Source organism: Watersipora subatra, chromosome 4 (assembly GCF_963576615.1).
Source record: "Watersipora subatra chromosome 4, tzWatSuba1.1, whole genome shotgun sequence".
Lineage (NCBI taxonomy): Eukaryota > Metazoa > Bryozoa > Gymnolaemata > Cheilostomatida > Watersiporidae > Watersipora > Watersipora subatra.
In genome coordinates, this window is record NC_088711.1 from 37,368,678 (window position 1) to 37,385,217 (window position 16,540).

At 38.1% G+C, this 16,540-nt stretch overlaps 1 protein-coding gene across 1 annotated transcript in view; it reads left to right on the forward strand.

Annotated features, from left to right (window-relative positions):
* Nucleotides 1-1,023: 1,023 nt before the first annotated feature.
* LOC137394215 (programmed cell death protein 2-like) overlaps nucleotides 1,024-16,540 on the forward strand; it is a 28,309-nt gene continuing 12,792 nt past the window's right edge. Inside the window, exon 1 of the mRNA XM_068080935.1 lies at nucleotides 1,024-1,566. The gene's annotated coding sequence lies outside the window, so the exon portion shown is untranslated. The remainder of the gene's footprint in view (nucleotides 1,567-16,540) is intronic.

Sequence of the window (16,540 nt, forward strand, 5' to 3'; positions counted from 1 at the left end):
AACCAATAACATAACTACCATAGTGTCTATCAAATTACTTCTTTATTCAATGTGTCTGTCCACTTTCTGTGAAAAACTAAATAGCCATGTAACTAAAGGTGTAGCATATTAACATAGCTGTTTTAAACAACGGTTTGTATAAATTATGGCAAAGCATGAACTGCAATGTGACATTGTCCTACTGTGATCTTGGAGACAGTGCTGCTGTTCACTGGGTTTGATAGACCAGCTGTAGTCTGAAAGTCCCCTCATGTAATGCTGCCTGTAGAAAAATACATACACAATTTTAATTACAATTTGTTCTATTACATTAACTGATCTTACCGAAGTTACTGATCAATACACACAAATATCTTGGTAAACAACACCAGATAAGCACAGATGTTACTGTGTAGGTACTGAAATTTCACCCTATTCTTCATTCTTCAGATGCATCTGTTTGCTTCTTCTACAGTGTAAGAGTCCTTATTCTGACTAGCTCTTGCTCTAGAAGGATTTAGACCTGTAAATATTTCAGGAAAAAGTTAAAATATTAACATGTTGCACAATGACGTGTGTTGTAATTCATAAAACAATAATCAACTATTTCTGGAAAATATTGAACAACACTGTTTTATTAGCATCTACACAAATGATGTTTAATAATCATTATTTTTAATAAATTAAAACTGCTCGAAACTGATTGAGAACTTAAATTTTACCTTCTTTTCTCCATCTGTCTTTTTCTCCTCTTCAGTGGTTGTACACTTTGCCCAGGTTGATGGCCCCATCTTTGCTCCACACCTTACCCTCCAAAAACTTGCTTTCTACTTTAGCTTCGCAACGTGTTTTACGGAGTAAACCTTTCCCACTCGGAAGAAAAAATTTCATCAAGTTTCACTGGTCTGTCTTCCGCTTGCACTCCGACAGCCATTCCATCTTAAATGACCACATTTCTTATTTACTTGGTGAATGTATGTGCCCGTTCGTTTTGCGATTATTTTTATGGGTAGATAATACCGTGACTTGAAAATTAAGTCACCCAGCCTCCACAGCGAACACGCCTCTCTGCTTACAATACCACGGGGTCAGGAACACACAGGCGCAATGGCCAGTTAACAACGTTGTGATGTGAATGCATGAGCGAATCGTATCAAATAACAACCTAGGACAGCTCATCACATGTTGCATAATACCGAATTAACTATGTGTTTATTTTCAATACTGGATGCATTTTTAATTTATGCGCAGCTCAGATATTTGTGCGCAAACACGCAGGGGGTAGTGCGCATTTGCTCACAAACCACGCTTAGAGGGAACAGTGCCGAAGACGTTACAGGCCTTTTTGGTTTTTGTGTCTTGTGTTTCTCAAATCTAAAATCAGTCTAGGATGGCACCCAGATATGTCGTTACCTCCTTTCAATTTAAGGGTGTGTCTCCAATTTTGTAGATCGGAAGCTCGGCCTTGTTGCCAAATGCAATTGCGCGACATTTACAATCTTGAAGGGCATCTTCCACTTAGAGGACTAGCTATGTACAGTGTTCATATTTGACTGGAAGTTAACTGCACCTGTAGCTGCTAGAGCAGTAAGTAGGGCAGTAAGGAAAGCCCACTAAAACCTCACTGTTGTGGGTTTTAGTGGGCTTTCCTTTCTCTAACTCGTTATGGCTCTGTCGCTCCAATTTCTCCCCCTGAGGGCATTTTGATTTCAATGTCGGTTCCTAAAGGCCAAGCACACTGCTTTCAGGCCAAACTTTTATCTGTTATGAATTTTGCCTAATTAGACCTAAATTTCTCACAATTAAATTTTTTGCGGTCCTGCCATCAGACGTAATGTAACGTGACATGTAAAATAAACTACTATATTTCACAGCCTTGTTAAATGTATGGCTTTTTTTATCAAAAAACTTTTTAAAAAAATAGATGCAGAATAAATTTTTTTTTAATAATCCATTATTAGTACATAACTTAGCCTCAAAGTTTGGAAATTTTGTCTGAAATTCTTCATGAAAATGTCATGCAAATGTCATAGCTTACTCAACATTGGGTGATATTGAAATAGTTACAGTTAAACCATTTTTATTTACTGGATTATACTTCTACAAATATGGATGCAGGGAACAAAAGGCTAAGTTACACTATTCACGAACTGCTCTACTTACTCTATAACTGTGGTTTCATCATCTTTCTCCTTAATAGCCTAAAGTATCGTGATAATTTGCTAGCTTCTGCCTCATTAATCTCTGTACCTTTACTCATCAACTTTTTGACATTTTTTAAAAATCTCCATTGGCTGATTTAGATTTTTGTGAAGCTATGGAGCATCATTTGTGGGTATTACTCTTCCAGGCATCTTCTATTCTCTTTGTTCTTGTTTAGTCCTTCAGCATGGGTGAACTGCATTGCCTTTATCTGTCAGCTTTATATCATAAAGCTTGTTCATCGTGGGTTTGTGTTCACATGATTGATCTGTCGTTAGTACTACATCTTGAGGGGTGTGACTTTCATTAACGCACACATCAGAGTACCATCTTATTCCATTCTATTTTTGTTTTGCAATCCGATTGAGATCAAGGATCTGCTTTCTTTGACATAGGCCATGATATCAGTTGTTGCACTTGTCACATTGAAGCATCTTGGTATTCATCTGTTGCTTCTTTTTGGAGTTGATTTGCATGTGGCAGTCGACCTGTCCACACGTGCGACATTTTTCCTCACGGTTGTGGGTTTTAGTGGGCTTTCCTTTCTCTGATTCGCTATGGCTCTGATGCTCCAATTTCTCCGCTCCTGAGGACATTTTGATTTCTATGTGGGTTCCTAAAGGCCAAGCACACCGCTTTCAAGCCAAACTTTTATCTGTTATGAATTTTGCCCAATTAGACCTAAATTTCCCACAATTAAATTTTTTGCGGTATTGCCATCAAACATGATGTAACGTGACATGTAGAATAAAATACCATATTTCACAGCATATTAAAATGCACAGCTTTTTTTATCAAAAAACCTTTTAAAAAATAGATGCAGAATAAGTTTTTTTTAATAATGCATTGTTAGTACATAACTCAGCCTCAAAGTTTGGGAACTTTGTCTGAAATTCTTCATGAAAATGTCATGCAAATGTCATAGCTTACTCAACATTGTGCGATACTGAACTGGTTACAGTTAAACAATTTTTATTTACTGGATTATACTTCTACAAATATGGATGCAGGGAACAAAAGGCTAAGTTACGCTATTCGCCATGAGCATCAAGGTATAGAATATATTAAAGAACATGGAAATATAACTGCAGCAAGGTATTTTGGGCCTCCTCTTACTGAACAAATAGTACAAGAAAATACACTACTGGGAGCAAAGAAGGAAGATAATAACATTCGTTTTTCTGCTTCACACTGGCCTTCAATTGATGTGGAAATAAAAAGTGGGTAATAGATAAAAGGCGCTCAGGCAGGTGTGTGTCTACAAAAAAATGAAAAGAAAGGAAGCCAAGAAATTTTAACACGAAGACAGAAAAAATAATTTCAAGGCTCAGAAGGCTGGCGTTATCATATTATGAATGTAAAAAACATCAATGGCACAAAAATGCTGCCCGAAACTTTGGAACTAGTAAAGTATCTGTATGGATCATGTTTTCACCTTTCCCAAATATTTTCCATCATCAATCAGAGGAAGTTATTGGACAATGAGTAAATGAATTCTATAATTTTGTAATAACCTACTAAAATACATATAAAAATCCATGAATATTTTTTCCCTCTCTTTTGCTGAAATTGAAGTGTGTTATATGCAAAATGTGTCTTATAGGCCATTTAAGTACGATAGTTTAGCTTATAACTGGCACACAGCAATATTGTCAATGGCAAAAGACTCAAGTCCTCAGGTGCGATAAACTAGACCTGCATGATTTGTCTCCTCATGCCAATTCAGTTATAGACCTCAACTTCAATCGAACACCGTTTATAACTGATGACTCACCACGGTGTCAAACGATGTCACAATTGCTTGCATTTAACCTGACACCGAGGGTAGACAACCTCTTCTGATTGGTTAACGGTTAACCGAAGGAAGTTGTCACCCCTCTGATAAATGCTCACCATGAAAAAGTAACTCCCAACATGCCTCATGGGTTAACGGTTTGGTGTAGAATAGAGCTAGAGAGCCTGAACCCAAGATAGAACATTACATTTACATATTTAAATCTACAAGTATCGTTACCAAAATACTAATAATATCATCAATCTTTGTTGCAGAAGCAGAGTGCCGAGCAGAACAAACCCACCGAAGAGCGTTCTATTTATTATATAATCATATAAGTTATTGGTTATGACAAGTCTTCAATGGAAAAAATTTATATCTACTTTATTACAATATCAAATTTAAAACATAATAAAGAACTTAGTGTAAAGGATAAATCAAGGCTTGGTGACCGGGACATGTGTAAGAAGAGAGGTCAAGTTCAGTTGTTTATTAATAATTTTGAATTGAAAGCAAGAACAGTAAGCATGTTAATCGTGGCTGGTCTCAGACTGGTTCTCTTCTTGCTGACTATGTGGCTGGCTATACTGAATAGACGTTTTGATGAAACGCTTGTGGCATTTACGCACATAACTCTCCTTGCGATAGAACTTAGATTTTTAAACTCAGGCTGATGTGTGGACCACCATACGTTAACCTCCATCTCTGGAGGACATTCCATAGCAAGGAAATACTATTTAAAATAAAAATAATTTTACCCATCAAAACAAGGAAAGAAAAGTAATGCCCAAAGGCAACACCGCTGAACTGCTGTTTGGGGCATTGGAGTAAGCTTACTCAATCTTAATAAAGGCACTCATGATAGCCTTAATGCCCTGTTACCACACAATATATGATATGTGCACGGTTCTGCCTGATGACAATCAAAATAAAGATTATTGGGACCATGTGCTTTGTTTGAAAGCAAGCTTATGCTTAATGACAAAAAATAACAATTATATTTAATGCCTATCAGCACCCTAGCAGAAGCAATATTGCCCATGCATGGATAGATAGAGTTTTACCTCGCATCTGGCTGTCCTGTCCGGATCATCCACAGCTGTCTCTGTAGCAGAGGTAGGCTTTTTCTTAAGCAGTATTGTCGCCAGTGATTTCTTCTGAACTAAAAAAAGTAGCACCCAACACATTATATTTACGGTTCAAGAACTTTTTAAAATAACCAACACTGGTACAAACTGTAACTAGCTATTTCAGATGGTCATTTTAATATGTATGGAGAGGGGGTGATTTATCATAAATAATCAATCTGATCTGTGTTCATTTATGGGACAAAAAACAACACTTCAATTTTTTGATAGATAGAATGAATTGTCTTGTTGACCTACCTTTGGGTATAGCGATCACTTGATGCTTGATCACTTGATCAAGTGATCACTTGATCACTTGAAGATTACTTGTGCTAGAATCACTGGTTTTTACTCCCTTCTTACATAGATTACAGGTCACCTAGTTCTTGTTGGAAACATCGGAGATAGTGAAGAAGACCCACACAGCTGATCTTCGCGAGTCTGTACTCAGTTCTGACGTTTGACTGAGTTCATTGAGTTGTGTCGAAGATGCACTTGGCATGGACTCTTAAATAAAGGATATTAATACATTTTAATAGACCAATGCATTAATTATAGACTGCATGCTTTTGGTCAGACATTTATGTGACATGACATTGATGCGATCAAAATCAAGTCCAGTCAATTTCTGTCTTTAGAGGACATCTTTATACTCCTCCTATCATAACAGTGATTTGCCATTGCAAATATGCAATGCCAGAGTGGAAAATAAAATCATAAAAAATGAAGCTGTGCCGCATTGCTGCTTAACCAATAGAGAATAGGCATTTATACTTAGTCAGTGAGCCACTATTTAAAAAGTGTTCTAAAAATTGAGCTCCGCTTCAGTTACATGGATATACACAATTTAAGTGGTTTGTGGGTCAAAAAACCAGAATTTTTCAAATCTGAGTAGTAACTTGCTCCAAACCGGCACGGTAGCTGGGAAAACTGGGGTTTATAAAAATACGAACAAGTGGGAATAATACATACATACAATAATACATACTTCATTACATATGGGATTAATTTTAAATCAAACTGAGCATTAAGTTTTCATAAATTTATTGACTGAACACTCATATCTTTTAAATGAAAGTATAACTAAAAATTTTGATGGTAAAAAATCACAGGGGTGGATAAAAATGCCCCCTTGCTGGCACATGCCTTGCTAATTATCAAACAAGTTAAAAACATTGGTAGTTGATTTGTTTTATTATCCACTGATCTATGAAAAGGCTAAAACTAGATTATGTTGGAACAAATGAAGAAAATAATGAATTCAAAACACCGGAACTGAAATTAGGCATCAAAGTCGTTGACCTCTTCGATTTCTCCTTTGTCGTCATCTCCTCCAACTTTATTCTCACAGGGACAACGCCGACAGAACTCAGGGCATTTCAGGCTCTGCTTATAGCAGCCACATTGTTCAGACTGACATTTACTAGCGTTACATGAGCAAAAGACATCTTTGAGTACTTCCTTAGGGGCAATAGGACCGTCATGCCACTTGACCACATACTGGTTGGCTTCTTCATCCCATCCTCTACCTACAGGGCTAGGTTGATCAATAAGAGGGTCAACAGATCGCTTCTACAAGGCTGCTACATAATTGGCTCTTTTGGTATGCTGCCTCAGGGATTCTTTGCAAGGCGGCATTTGGCTGCTCGCATCTGTTGACAGAATAAACTTCTGGAACCTCAACTCATCTATATCATTGTCCTGAGAATCATATAGCCCACAGGTACCATTTTTATGGAAAGTAAAAGCTCATCGGAGCAGTCAAAACTATCACCCAATTTTGAAAGAGCATGCAAACATGCGTCTCGATCTGGTTGCTGAGCATCAAGAAGTTTAAATGCTGCCATCTTTCCTTTACCACTGAATGAACTAACAACATCACACCCTGTGAACGCATGCAAACCAATGAGTGCCGGCAGACGATCATGTAACTTCTCTGATATCTGCTTGATATTAATGATACGTCTCCTATTCTGTATACCAGTGAGAAATCCAATATCTGAACATCTAAACTGAGAGCTGTGAGACAATGCCAAAATGGCGACATCAGTATCTGGGCTGGATATGATAACTGTATCATATGCTTGGCTGGCATGGACACCATGTAGTATAAGACGAGTGTCGAGTATGAAACCAGTTCAGGAATTTGATGTATTGTTAGGAGCTGACAAGAATTGTATGTATAAACATGGCATTCTTTTGTGGAGGTAGTAAATACTGTTAAGTTTTCATCAATTTTGCATGTTTGCCAAGGAGTCGCAACAAACCTGAGAAGCTCATTCTTATTTTGTTTAGATGAGATGTACTTCTTGAATCGCTTCGGAACTTTCACTTCAGGATTTGAGATGTGTATTGTTGGGCTGTTGTTGTTTATGACATCAGTGCCAACACGCTTTGATCTTTCTGCATCTTTAAGACTGACTTGTAAGTAAAGTGTCAATTACAAAGTCCACCCTCTGTGCTTTAACCGATTTAGCTTTGGTTAGAAGCATGGACAACAGCAACTCAGCAAGTAGGCCAAATGTTTGTGGAACTCCACTGGTCAAAGCTTGGATAAGAGCCATTGCATCAATGATAAGAGCAGTGGGACCCGAGATTTTCTGCCAGTTCATTTCATCATATTTAGAGTGGAATGCATTTAAAAACTATTGCATTTAAAAACTTTGATTTGTTGGTCATTGCAATAACACCATCGGCACCAGACAAAGGCAATGATACACTGCTAAGGGGATATTTCAAGATAGAGCAAAGGTCAATCTACTTTGTTGTACTAATAATAAGTAAACAAGCAGAAAGTGATCTATCGTTGACTTGTGTAGCAGCCTTTGCCTGTCTGGCTGTTCGTATTTTTTTAGTGTCATGGAATGTGCTTACTTTAGACGCCTTGATTGGCGCAAAGAAATCCACTATGGTGCTGTAAATTCTATCGGACAGGAAAGCTCTCACAAATTATTCACCCTTTTGAAGAGCACTGAACAAGTCTTCTTCGGCTTTCTGGCTAGCAATTACACCAGACATCAGGCTGCACAGTCTTTCCCATCATATGTGCATAGGTTGATGAATGCGTTAATAGACCTCATCATAGTCTGAATGGCCTCTTCATCTGCTTTCATTCTAAAAATTCTAATGAGAAAATGATTCAAATCATTTAAAAGCATCAAGTAGCACAGTACATTCTCGCATACACATGTATACATACACATGTACTATATCATTAAGTGAAGTGAGTCTGAATCGAGTGACACAAAATCAGCAGTATGAATTAGTATGTAACAAAAAATCTGCATGGTGTACCTTTTGTCAGAAAGGTGACTTATGAGTGTGCATCCATCTCTCGTGTTGGCCATGTTCTCACATTCTCTTGCAATTGTCGCTCGCTCACTCTGTGTGAGATACCATCTTTGCAGAGCACCCAGACAAAAAAGTATGATAATCAGCTTTTAAACTATTATTGGCAGACCAACAGTTTTTTGATCAATTTAAGACATTTTTGGCTGCAAGTCAAATAATTTTTATTTTTTCACAAAAAGAACATATTTCCGAATACAATAGAGATCAGCAACTGGTATTCCATGTGCTTTCAATGTTGTATTATAAAACATGCTTACCATGCGTCAGTGTGATCCCATGTAATCCTCCGCTTGTCTTACAGTCTCTGTTAAGAGTCTTTTCAATTCCTTGGTCACTGCAACACTGCCGAATGGTTCACTATCTAGACGCCTCAATGTCCACGTACCTCTCTCCTCAACCAAAGTCCTATACAAGTCTGGATGAGTGTCTGCCATTCCAGTCATTTCAGCCCAGTAGACTGCTCTATATCTATAACCTAGACCAATTAAACCAATGCATTTGTTTGTGTCAATGATTCTGTGACTTTATACTCTATAGACTTTATACTTTATAGACTTTAGACATTATACCATCCTTCAGATGGAAAGCAGTTATGCATATTTCTGTGAGTGCAAACATTTTACAATAAAAAGGCCTGGTTTGCCTTATGCCTGGTGTGCATACCTTGCGTAGTTCGGGCGATCTAATGAGAAGAAGAAAGGCAGCATTAATCGCAGCGAGTTGCCATGAGACTCCCCGTCTGACTCTCTTGTTGCACGTATGACACTCAGTAGAATTCGGACAGCCTGTAGGTATAGGTTCCAGTACTTGTAAGTAGGGCTGTTTTTACACTGTACATCAATAAAAGCCTGGAACTGAGCTGACAATGACGGTGACTCTGAGCCAGAATACACTAGGGCTATGTCTCCTTTATTCACTGCTTGTACATGATCAATAGTGTTCATATGCTGCAATCGAGATAAAGCCTCATACGTAAACACTTGTGTGCATAAATGGATTGGTTATACATATGACCTGACATAACTCCATTCATCGAACCACTGGCTATGATTCCCGACTTGACCAGTATATCATCAAATCTTGACATCTTGAACATTTTGCCGAGCGCACCAAGAAATGCCATAGCAGTATGAAATTCACCAAGTCTGATGAAAAGTCGGTCTTTCAGCACCACATCCTTCCAGGAAATCTGCTGTGCTTTAGAGTAAAGAGCCAAGTCAAACACAATAGTCACAGATGTCAACTGAAACTGGTTAGCTTTTTCAACACTGGTTTTCAGTACATGTGCTGTGGTATATAAACTGGTAAGAGAAGCCTGAATGACATCAAGGTAGTGTAGTCGTAACTTTGGAAGAGAGTGGCTTACAGGGGTACTCTGTTTCTGAAAACCTGGCCAGTTGGGGAAGAGCTGATCACTGCTAGTCTTTGTAGCAATGAATGCTAATTCGTTCAATAAGGACTGTGGCAACATAGAGGCATTAGACAGAGAGAACACAGCCTCTGATGACATTGTAGAGAAACTTCGCTTGCCTAGGTAGTATGAAGGTAAAACGTTGAGAGGGTTATGAATAGTTCTGACTCTCTTTAATACCAGGGTGGATGCTGCATATGAGACAATATTATCAGGAGATGTAGTGCTCTGACTCTGTTACATGATACCGTTCACATGATGACTAGTACCTGACCCACTTTTGTCTCCTCAAAGAAATAAATGTTGTCAAACACAAGCACTAGCGGGTGTTTATCTTTAAATCCAGGGAGTATTGGACTGTTTGTGACTTGTAGCTTGACAGAGGCTATTGCTGTTTCTGCTCTATTCACTGAATCATAACTCACAGCATGACCAAACTTGTTCAATAAGCGGAATATATGTGCCGACCGGGTCATATGCTTGACTGTCACGCCGAGACTCAAAGATTTGGGTGTCTGTATTTGGCCATCAGAAGGCATGCGCACCAAATCTTGACAAATTGATAAAATCTTCGCTTTAGTGTCTGAACCAAGAAAAACACGTTCTTCCTTATCTATAGGCTCCTCGCTCTTTCCACAAACAGAGCTAGAAAGTTATAAAGAACAGAAAGTACAGATTCTTCTGTTTCTTTTAGGGTAAAGGTAGAAGCGATTGGGGGCTAGGGAGGAGAATAACTATGATCGACTATGGCATTTCGGAGTGCCAGTGCATCATAATAGAGATCCTGCTTATCATCTGAATGAATTTTGAGATCAGGGTCATTCACTCCAGTGTCATGATTTTCTGAGCTTAGCAAGGAGTCATCATGTGTGATGGTAGTCAGTTGAGAATAGGATGCATTTCTATGGTACACCAGTTCACTTGGATTGCGCTGTGGAGGCTTATCAAACTGCAACTCAGGATAGCGGGGGCATAGATAGGTTTTCAGAAAATCATTTCTACAAAGAAAAACACCCATCTTACTAAAGTTTGGACCTTTGTTGCCAAATATTTACTCAGTAGTATAATCAATTAGAAACATGTGTTATCAACCTCTTTAAATTTTCAGAGTATTTGAGTTAGTTTTCAGTTAGCAAAAGACAAGTTGCCCATGAATCTATTTTGCAATGGGAAATTCCATTTAAAAAGTTTTCAAAAACTAATTAACAATCCATTACTGGCGCTATGCATTGATCATGCATACTTCTCGAAATCAGGGGCATCATCATACTTATTGTGGAGCTCTCTTAACTGAGTCATTAATAGGATCCGCTTCATGGTGACTAATCAATAAGTGATCACTTCCCGGCAGAAGTTAGGGCTGAGTCGTATCTCCAGATTACTAAAAAATTAAGTGAAATATTATTACAAATGCATATGGTACTGTTTGTCACAATAGATGCTCATGTACCATTATGCTCAGATAGGATGTACTGTAATTCATAAAAAGGTGCTCCCTCACCAAGGAAACAATCATCAATTTTTTTATTGTTTAGAAGGACACTAGTCCAGCATAGGCCATATTAAGAAGTTTTTCCAATTTCACATACAAAGACAGGATGGAAGTGTATTAAGTGTTAGATTATGCATTCTGGTTTGCAAAAGAAATGGCCACACTTCACACAATCTGTATATTGTACAGTGTATCATATATTAGGATTTTACCTGATTGAGTAAAGATTCACTGAAAAGAAACAGAGTATAGCTGAACTATGGCATGTTATAAATAATTTAAATTCTACGTATTAAGTATTGATGTAAATCGCAATTCACACACTTTTCATATTTCATTTGGTGCCTTGCCGAAATATAAGTATACCTATATGGTGGACATGTCATATTAGTTTGTACTCTGGTTTTGGTTGATATTGGATGACGGGAGCAGTTATGTACATAACATCCAGCAATAATGTTCATATTCACAAAAATAACAATGTACAGTGATTGCACCAACCTGGATAACGCGCCCTTGTCTTGTGTGTGGGAGTTATACAATGATTTCAGCCTTGGGTATTGGTAGTAACACTGTTTGTGGTAACACATCTCCTGAGCGACGGCGTCGGCAGAGAGAAAATGTACCAGGAGGCTATGATCAGCTTTTCGCTCAGCAGCTTGTTTTAATTTACCTTGTAAAAACAAACATTACAATTCAACAAATCACAAATGCTAGATTAATTAGTTTCTACGGTAGAGTTTGTGATAAACATAATGCCAAGGTTACTTAACTTATCAGCATATTTGGTCTTTGCCCTTAGTAGACCATCTCTGATGCGCTTACCAGCTTTCTTAGTTCACCGCTCCTTTTTTCCACAAATAACACATAGTTTGGGTAGGGTAGTCTCAGCTCTTGAGGATGAGGAGCGCAGTTGTTTAGCAGTGGGCTCAGGATCTTCATTCTCATGAGTGACAATCTTGAAAGAAACATATACCAATAAAATTTAACCAGATGCAGGCATTCATATATTTCATTCATCATTCAGAATTGTCTAGACGACAGAGAAGACGAGCATAGACGAGTTGTCTAGACGAGCATAGATCAAAGTTTGTAATTTTAATGTAATAAATGTAATTTAAATTTTTTGCTGACTCAGTTGTTTGGGTGAATTTCTTTGGCTAGTGCTTTGAAAGTGACAGCAACAAATCATAATGCTGATTATCTCGCTCAGAAATCAAAAACATGTTGATTGGAACTCAATTTCTCAATATAAATAAATTCTTAGAACTCCACACACTGTATTCACTCTTAAACGACCTTGCGATTCGAACCAATCAAATGGCTGAAACTCGTTTGACAAGAGAGAGCAGCTCCTCAATTTTGGTTCCATAAAAATCATTAATTATGAGTGAATGTGCAGGTTTGCAGTGAGTTACTACCTGCCATGTTGTTCAGCGCCTTCAACTTTATAACCCACAACCCACACATCGTATATCCATGCAACTGGAGCGGAACTGAACAAAAGTTGGAGTTGGCTTACTGACTATTATAAAATATTTATGAGAAATAATAATCACAGACAATGTATGTCATGTCTGAAAAAAGAAACTTGCATTGAAATTGTGGTCATCTAATGTATCATCAGCATCAAAATCCAAGATAACTGTGTCTGTGACCGAATCAATTATCTGCCATGTCTGCTGGATGGATGTTCTACAGTTCTAGTCATGTTGGAGCGCTAGTGGTAGTTTAGTAAAAAATTTAAAAGTATAAATATACAGTTATTTCTCAAATTTATTTTAATTATTTTGTTACAAGTTCTTGTAGAGTAGAGCCTTCAACAGTAGCGGGATGTAATTGTGAAGTGAATGAGTGAAAGATTGACTCAGTCATTGGGTTTGATTAGTGTAAAAACGCTCCATGCATGATTTTAAATGGGTCGATGAGGATGGGACAGGGTTCTGTCCTGCCACCTGAACATCCTCGTTTCATGAACCTTGACTTCAGATTTTTGTAATGAAATATAAATAGCTTTCAAGAATGGATGTGATATCTACATATATGTAAAGCAAAGATTAAAAGCCTTTCAAGAGAAAATAGTGTCAATTTTCATGGAAGATTCTGTGTATCCGGTCCAAGCACGCAGGCGCAGTTTTTATCATATGGAAACGGAAACCGCACCGAAAAATCACAACTCAAATTCACACCGATTAACTGGCGTTCCCGGTTTAGTCCGATGTCAGAAAATAAAAGATTCAACTCGATTTAATAGAAACTAACCGCAACCACCGGATCAAACTGAAATATCGTGCAGATCTACGATGAACATAAAAAGTAAATAAAATGTAGGCATATAGTTTTATAGTAATTACAACAATTGTTTTTCAAAGGGGATAACTCTGCACTAAGGCACTTAATGCAACTCGATAAATATCACACAGCCCCTCAATAGACTGCAGTTTTCATTGCTTATTGTTTGTTGATTGCTTGCTCCAGTTCCTGCATCTTTAGCTCAATATTCTTCATCGTGTTGCTGGGTTGTTGTCAAATTGCTTTTTCTTCTTTTATATATTCACCATTTTTATGCTGTGTCAATCTCTGATGATCCGATCGGCTGATGCAAACTTTTCGTTTGCAGTATTTATAGACAACCTAATGTCACTCAGGAGCTTAAACCATAACTGTCACGTACAACTTTTATCATATTTTCTAGGTAAATCAGCTATGCTGATTTCGATTTTGGACTCAAAATAAAGATTGGTCCACTAACCTTCAAAGTCATTTAGGCTTTTTTAAAGCGTTTCAATATCCGTTTCGAAAACAGCACAATCGGCATTACAAGCCCCGCCCATAAATATGGGATGAAACCTAGCTTTTTCAGGAACGGAAGTTAGGAATGTTTAGTCCGATTTAGAATAATAGAGATTGGTGTCTTAAAACCCATTATCTAAATCCAACCTGTAAAATAATCTCAGTCTTTTATGAAAGGTGTATAAACTATCTAAAATTGCTTGTAGCTTGTTACATGATGTTTAAATAGGCTGAACGCCGAGAAAAATGAGCTCAAAAAGCACGGTTTTATCACAAGCTAGCGTTGTTATCGCACTTTTTTAAATATGCAATGTTAAATAGCTTATCTACCTTTTAGAAAAGACTGAGATTATTTTTAAGGCTGAATTTAGATATTAATGGATTTTAAAACGCCCATCCTCATTATTCTAAATCGGTCTGAACATCCCTATGTAACTTCTGTTCCTAAAAAGCTAGGTTACGTCACGTATTTATGGGCGGAGCTTGTTGTGCCGATCGTGTTGTTTTCGAGACCGATATTAAAACGCTGTAAAAAAGCCTTCATTACTCTGAAAGTTAGTGGACTAATCTTTATTTTGAATACAAAATCGGAATCAGCAGGTCTGATTTACCTGGTAAATACGATAAAAGTTGTATGTAACAGTTATGGTTTAAGGTGGGGGGTCCTGTTGTCAGTCTTTTGTGAGTTGCTTTAAAGATGCCAATCATATAGAAGCTAGTCTCACCGGGGTTGGCTGCATAGCTTCGACATGTTTGCTATTTACCTTGGCAATGACGACGGTACATCGTGGCTGCTTGGGTTTTCCAGCCAACACCGCAGCAATGGTGCTTTTAATGACTGTAGGAGAGAACACTGCAGTAATGGCTGTGTCGGGTTCTGACAGTCAGGGTTTGTGACAGAACCTTCGGAAGGGGATTCATCAAATTGTGACTCACTGTTTGGCAAGTATCGGAAGCCCTGTGGAGTTGGTACTGTCTTCTGGCTCGGCCATGGTACTGTGAAGGGTCATACGTGACGACAGGGCCGTTTCATATGATAGGGTATTTGAGTTTCATCACCAAACTCTTCAGCTCCTGTACATCATGTTTATTTTTTTGTTATGCCAATACCGTGGCCAACTGAAAGAGTCATTGGTGTTATTTGTTTTTAAGCAATGCTCAAACATCTGTTCTCTTGTAAAGCAAATTGCCTTAAGATGTGGGATCACAGGTAGCTCTCGAGTGTGGCTGTTTTTTCTGTAGCGTTAAATGACTCTAAGGAGCACACTCGAAAGTGGGGAACATTTTTTGGCTTGCATGTATCGACGGGTGCTCTTTTCTACCACAAACTTTAACCGTTAGTGATTCAGTAGATCAATTGCTTCCTCCGTCATAGATTGTCTTTATATACCTTTATTGTTATATTTTTATTGTTTTTCGACCAATTCTCTATGGCTTTCATCTTCTTGAGAGCTGTTAGATTACCCTCTGTACTAACCACATAACCCAGATACTCCACTTGGGGTTGGAACAGTGAAGACTTTGATGCTTTCAGCGTTACCCGGCATATCTGAGTCTGGTGAATACCTTTTCCAGCCTTTTTAGTTGAATGGGGAAATCAGCGAATCAAATGAAATCAGTAATGAAGACTTGTTCACATAGAAGACGAGTCTCTCAGTGTAAGCCTCAAAAGATAGGTGGCAAAAGCAGAGGTCAGTCTGAAAAGTAAAATCTTTCTTTTTCAAATTCCTCCCCTCTTATTGAACGTAGTTGCAGCCTTGTCTTGCACATCTTTACTCAGTGGTACTTGCCAATATCCAGGCAGTAGATCCAGGGTACAAGTATTTGCTACCTGACAGTCTCCAAGCTCTTATTGATTCTAAGTAGCGGGTGAGCATACTCCTACTGTATTGCTGCTTTTAAATGACGGTAATTGACACAGAAATGTCACAATTTTTTGTTTACTTACATCACCGACCAATTCCAGGCTCCTGATTCTATTACATCCTATTAGTGAGTGTCCTACCTGTTTTTTGACATTTTTTGGTCCTAACTGTTTAGCAGGCACTCGGATGGGTCATGCTTTCGGTATCAAAGAGGCAATATCATGTCCAGCCATAGAAGTGTGTCTCTAATCATCATCTCTTGAACTAAATACATCGCTATACTGCCACAGTAAGTATTTTATTTTGTCTTGCTGCTTCTTGTAGAGCAGGTTATTTTGGTGTCATCCAACAACTGCTGCAGGTAGCTCAGAGTCTTGTTTTGTGACAATTCCTTATCAGTTCTTTCAGTTACTGTTGAGCGCTCTGGTGTTTGGCCACTTTCTTCAGGGACCCATGCTCTCCCTACTTGGTTGGAATCTACCATGGTGAATATTCCGATTTTTTGTTCAGTATGAAACGTCACTTTTGTACTGGAGAGTACAACAG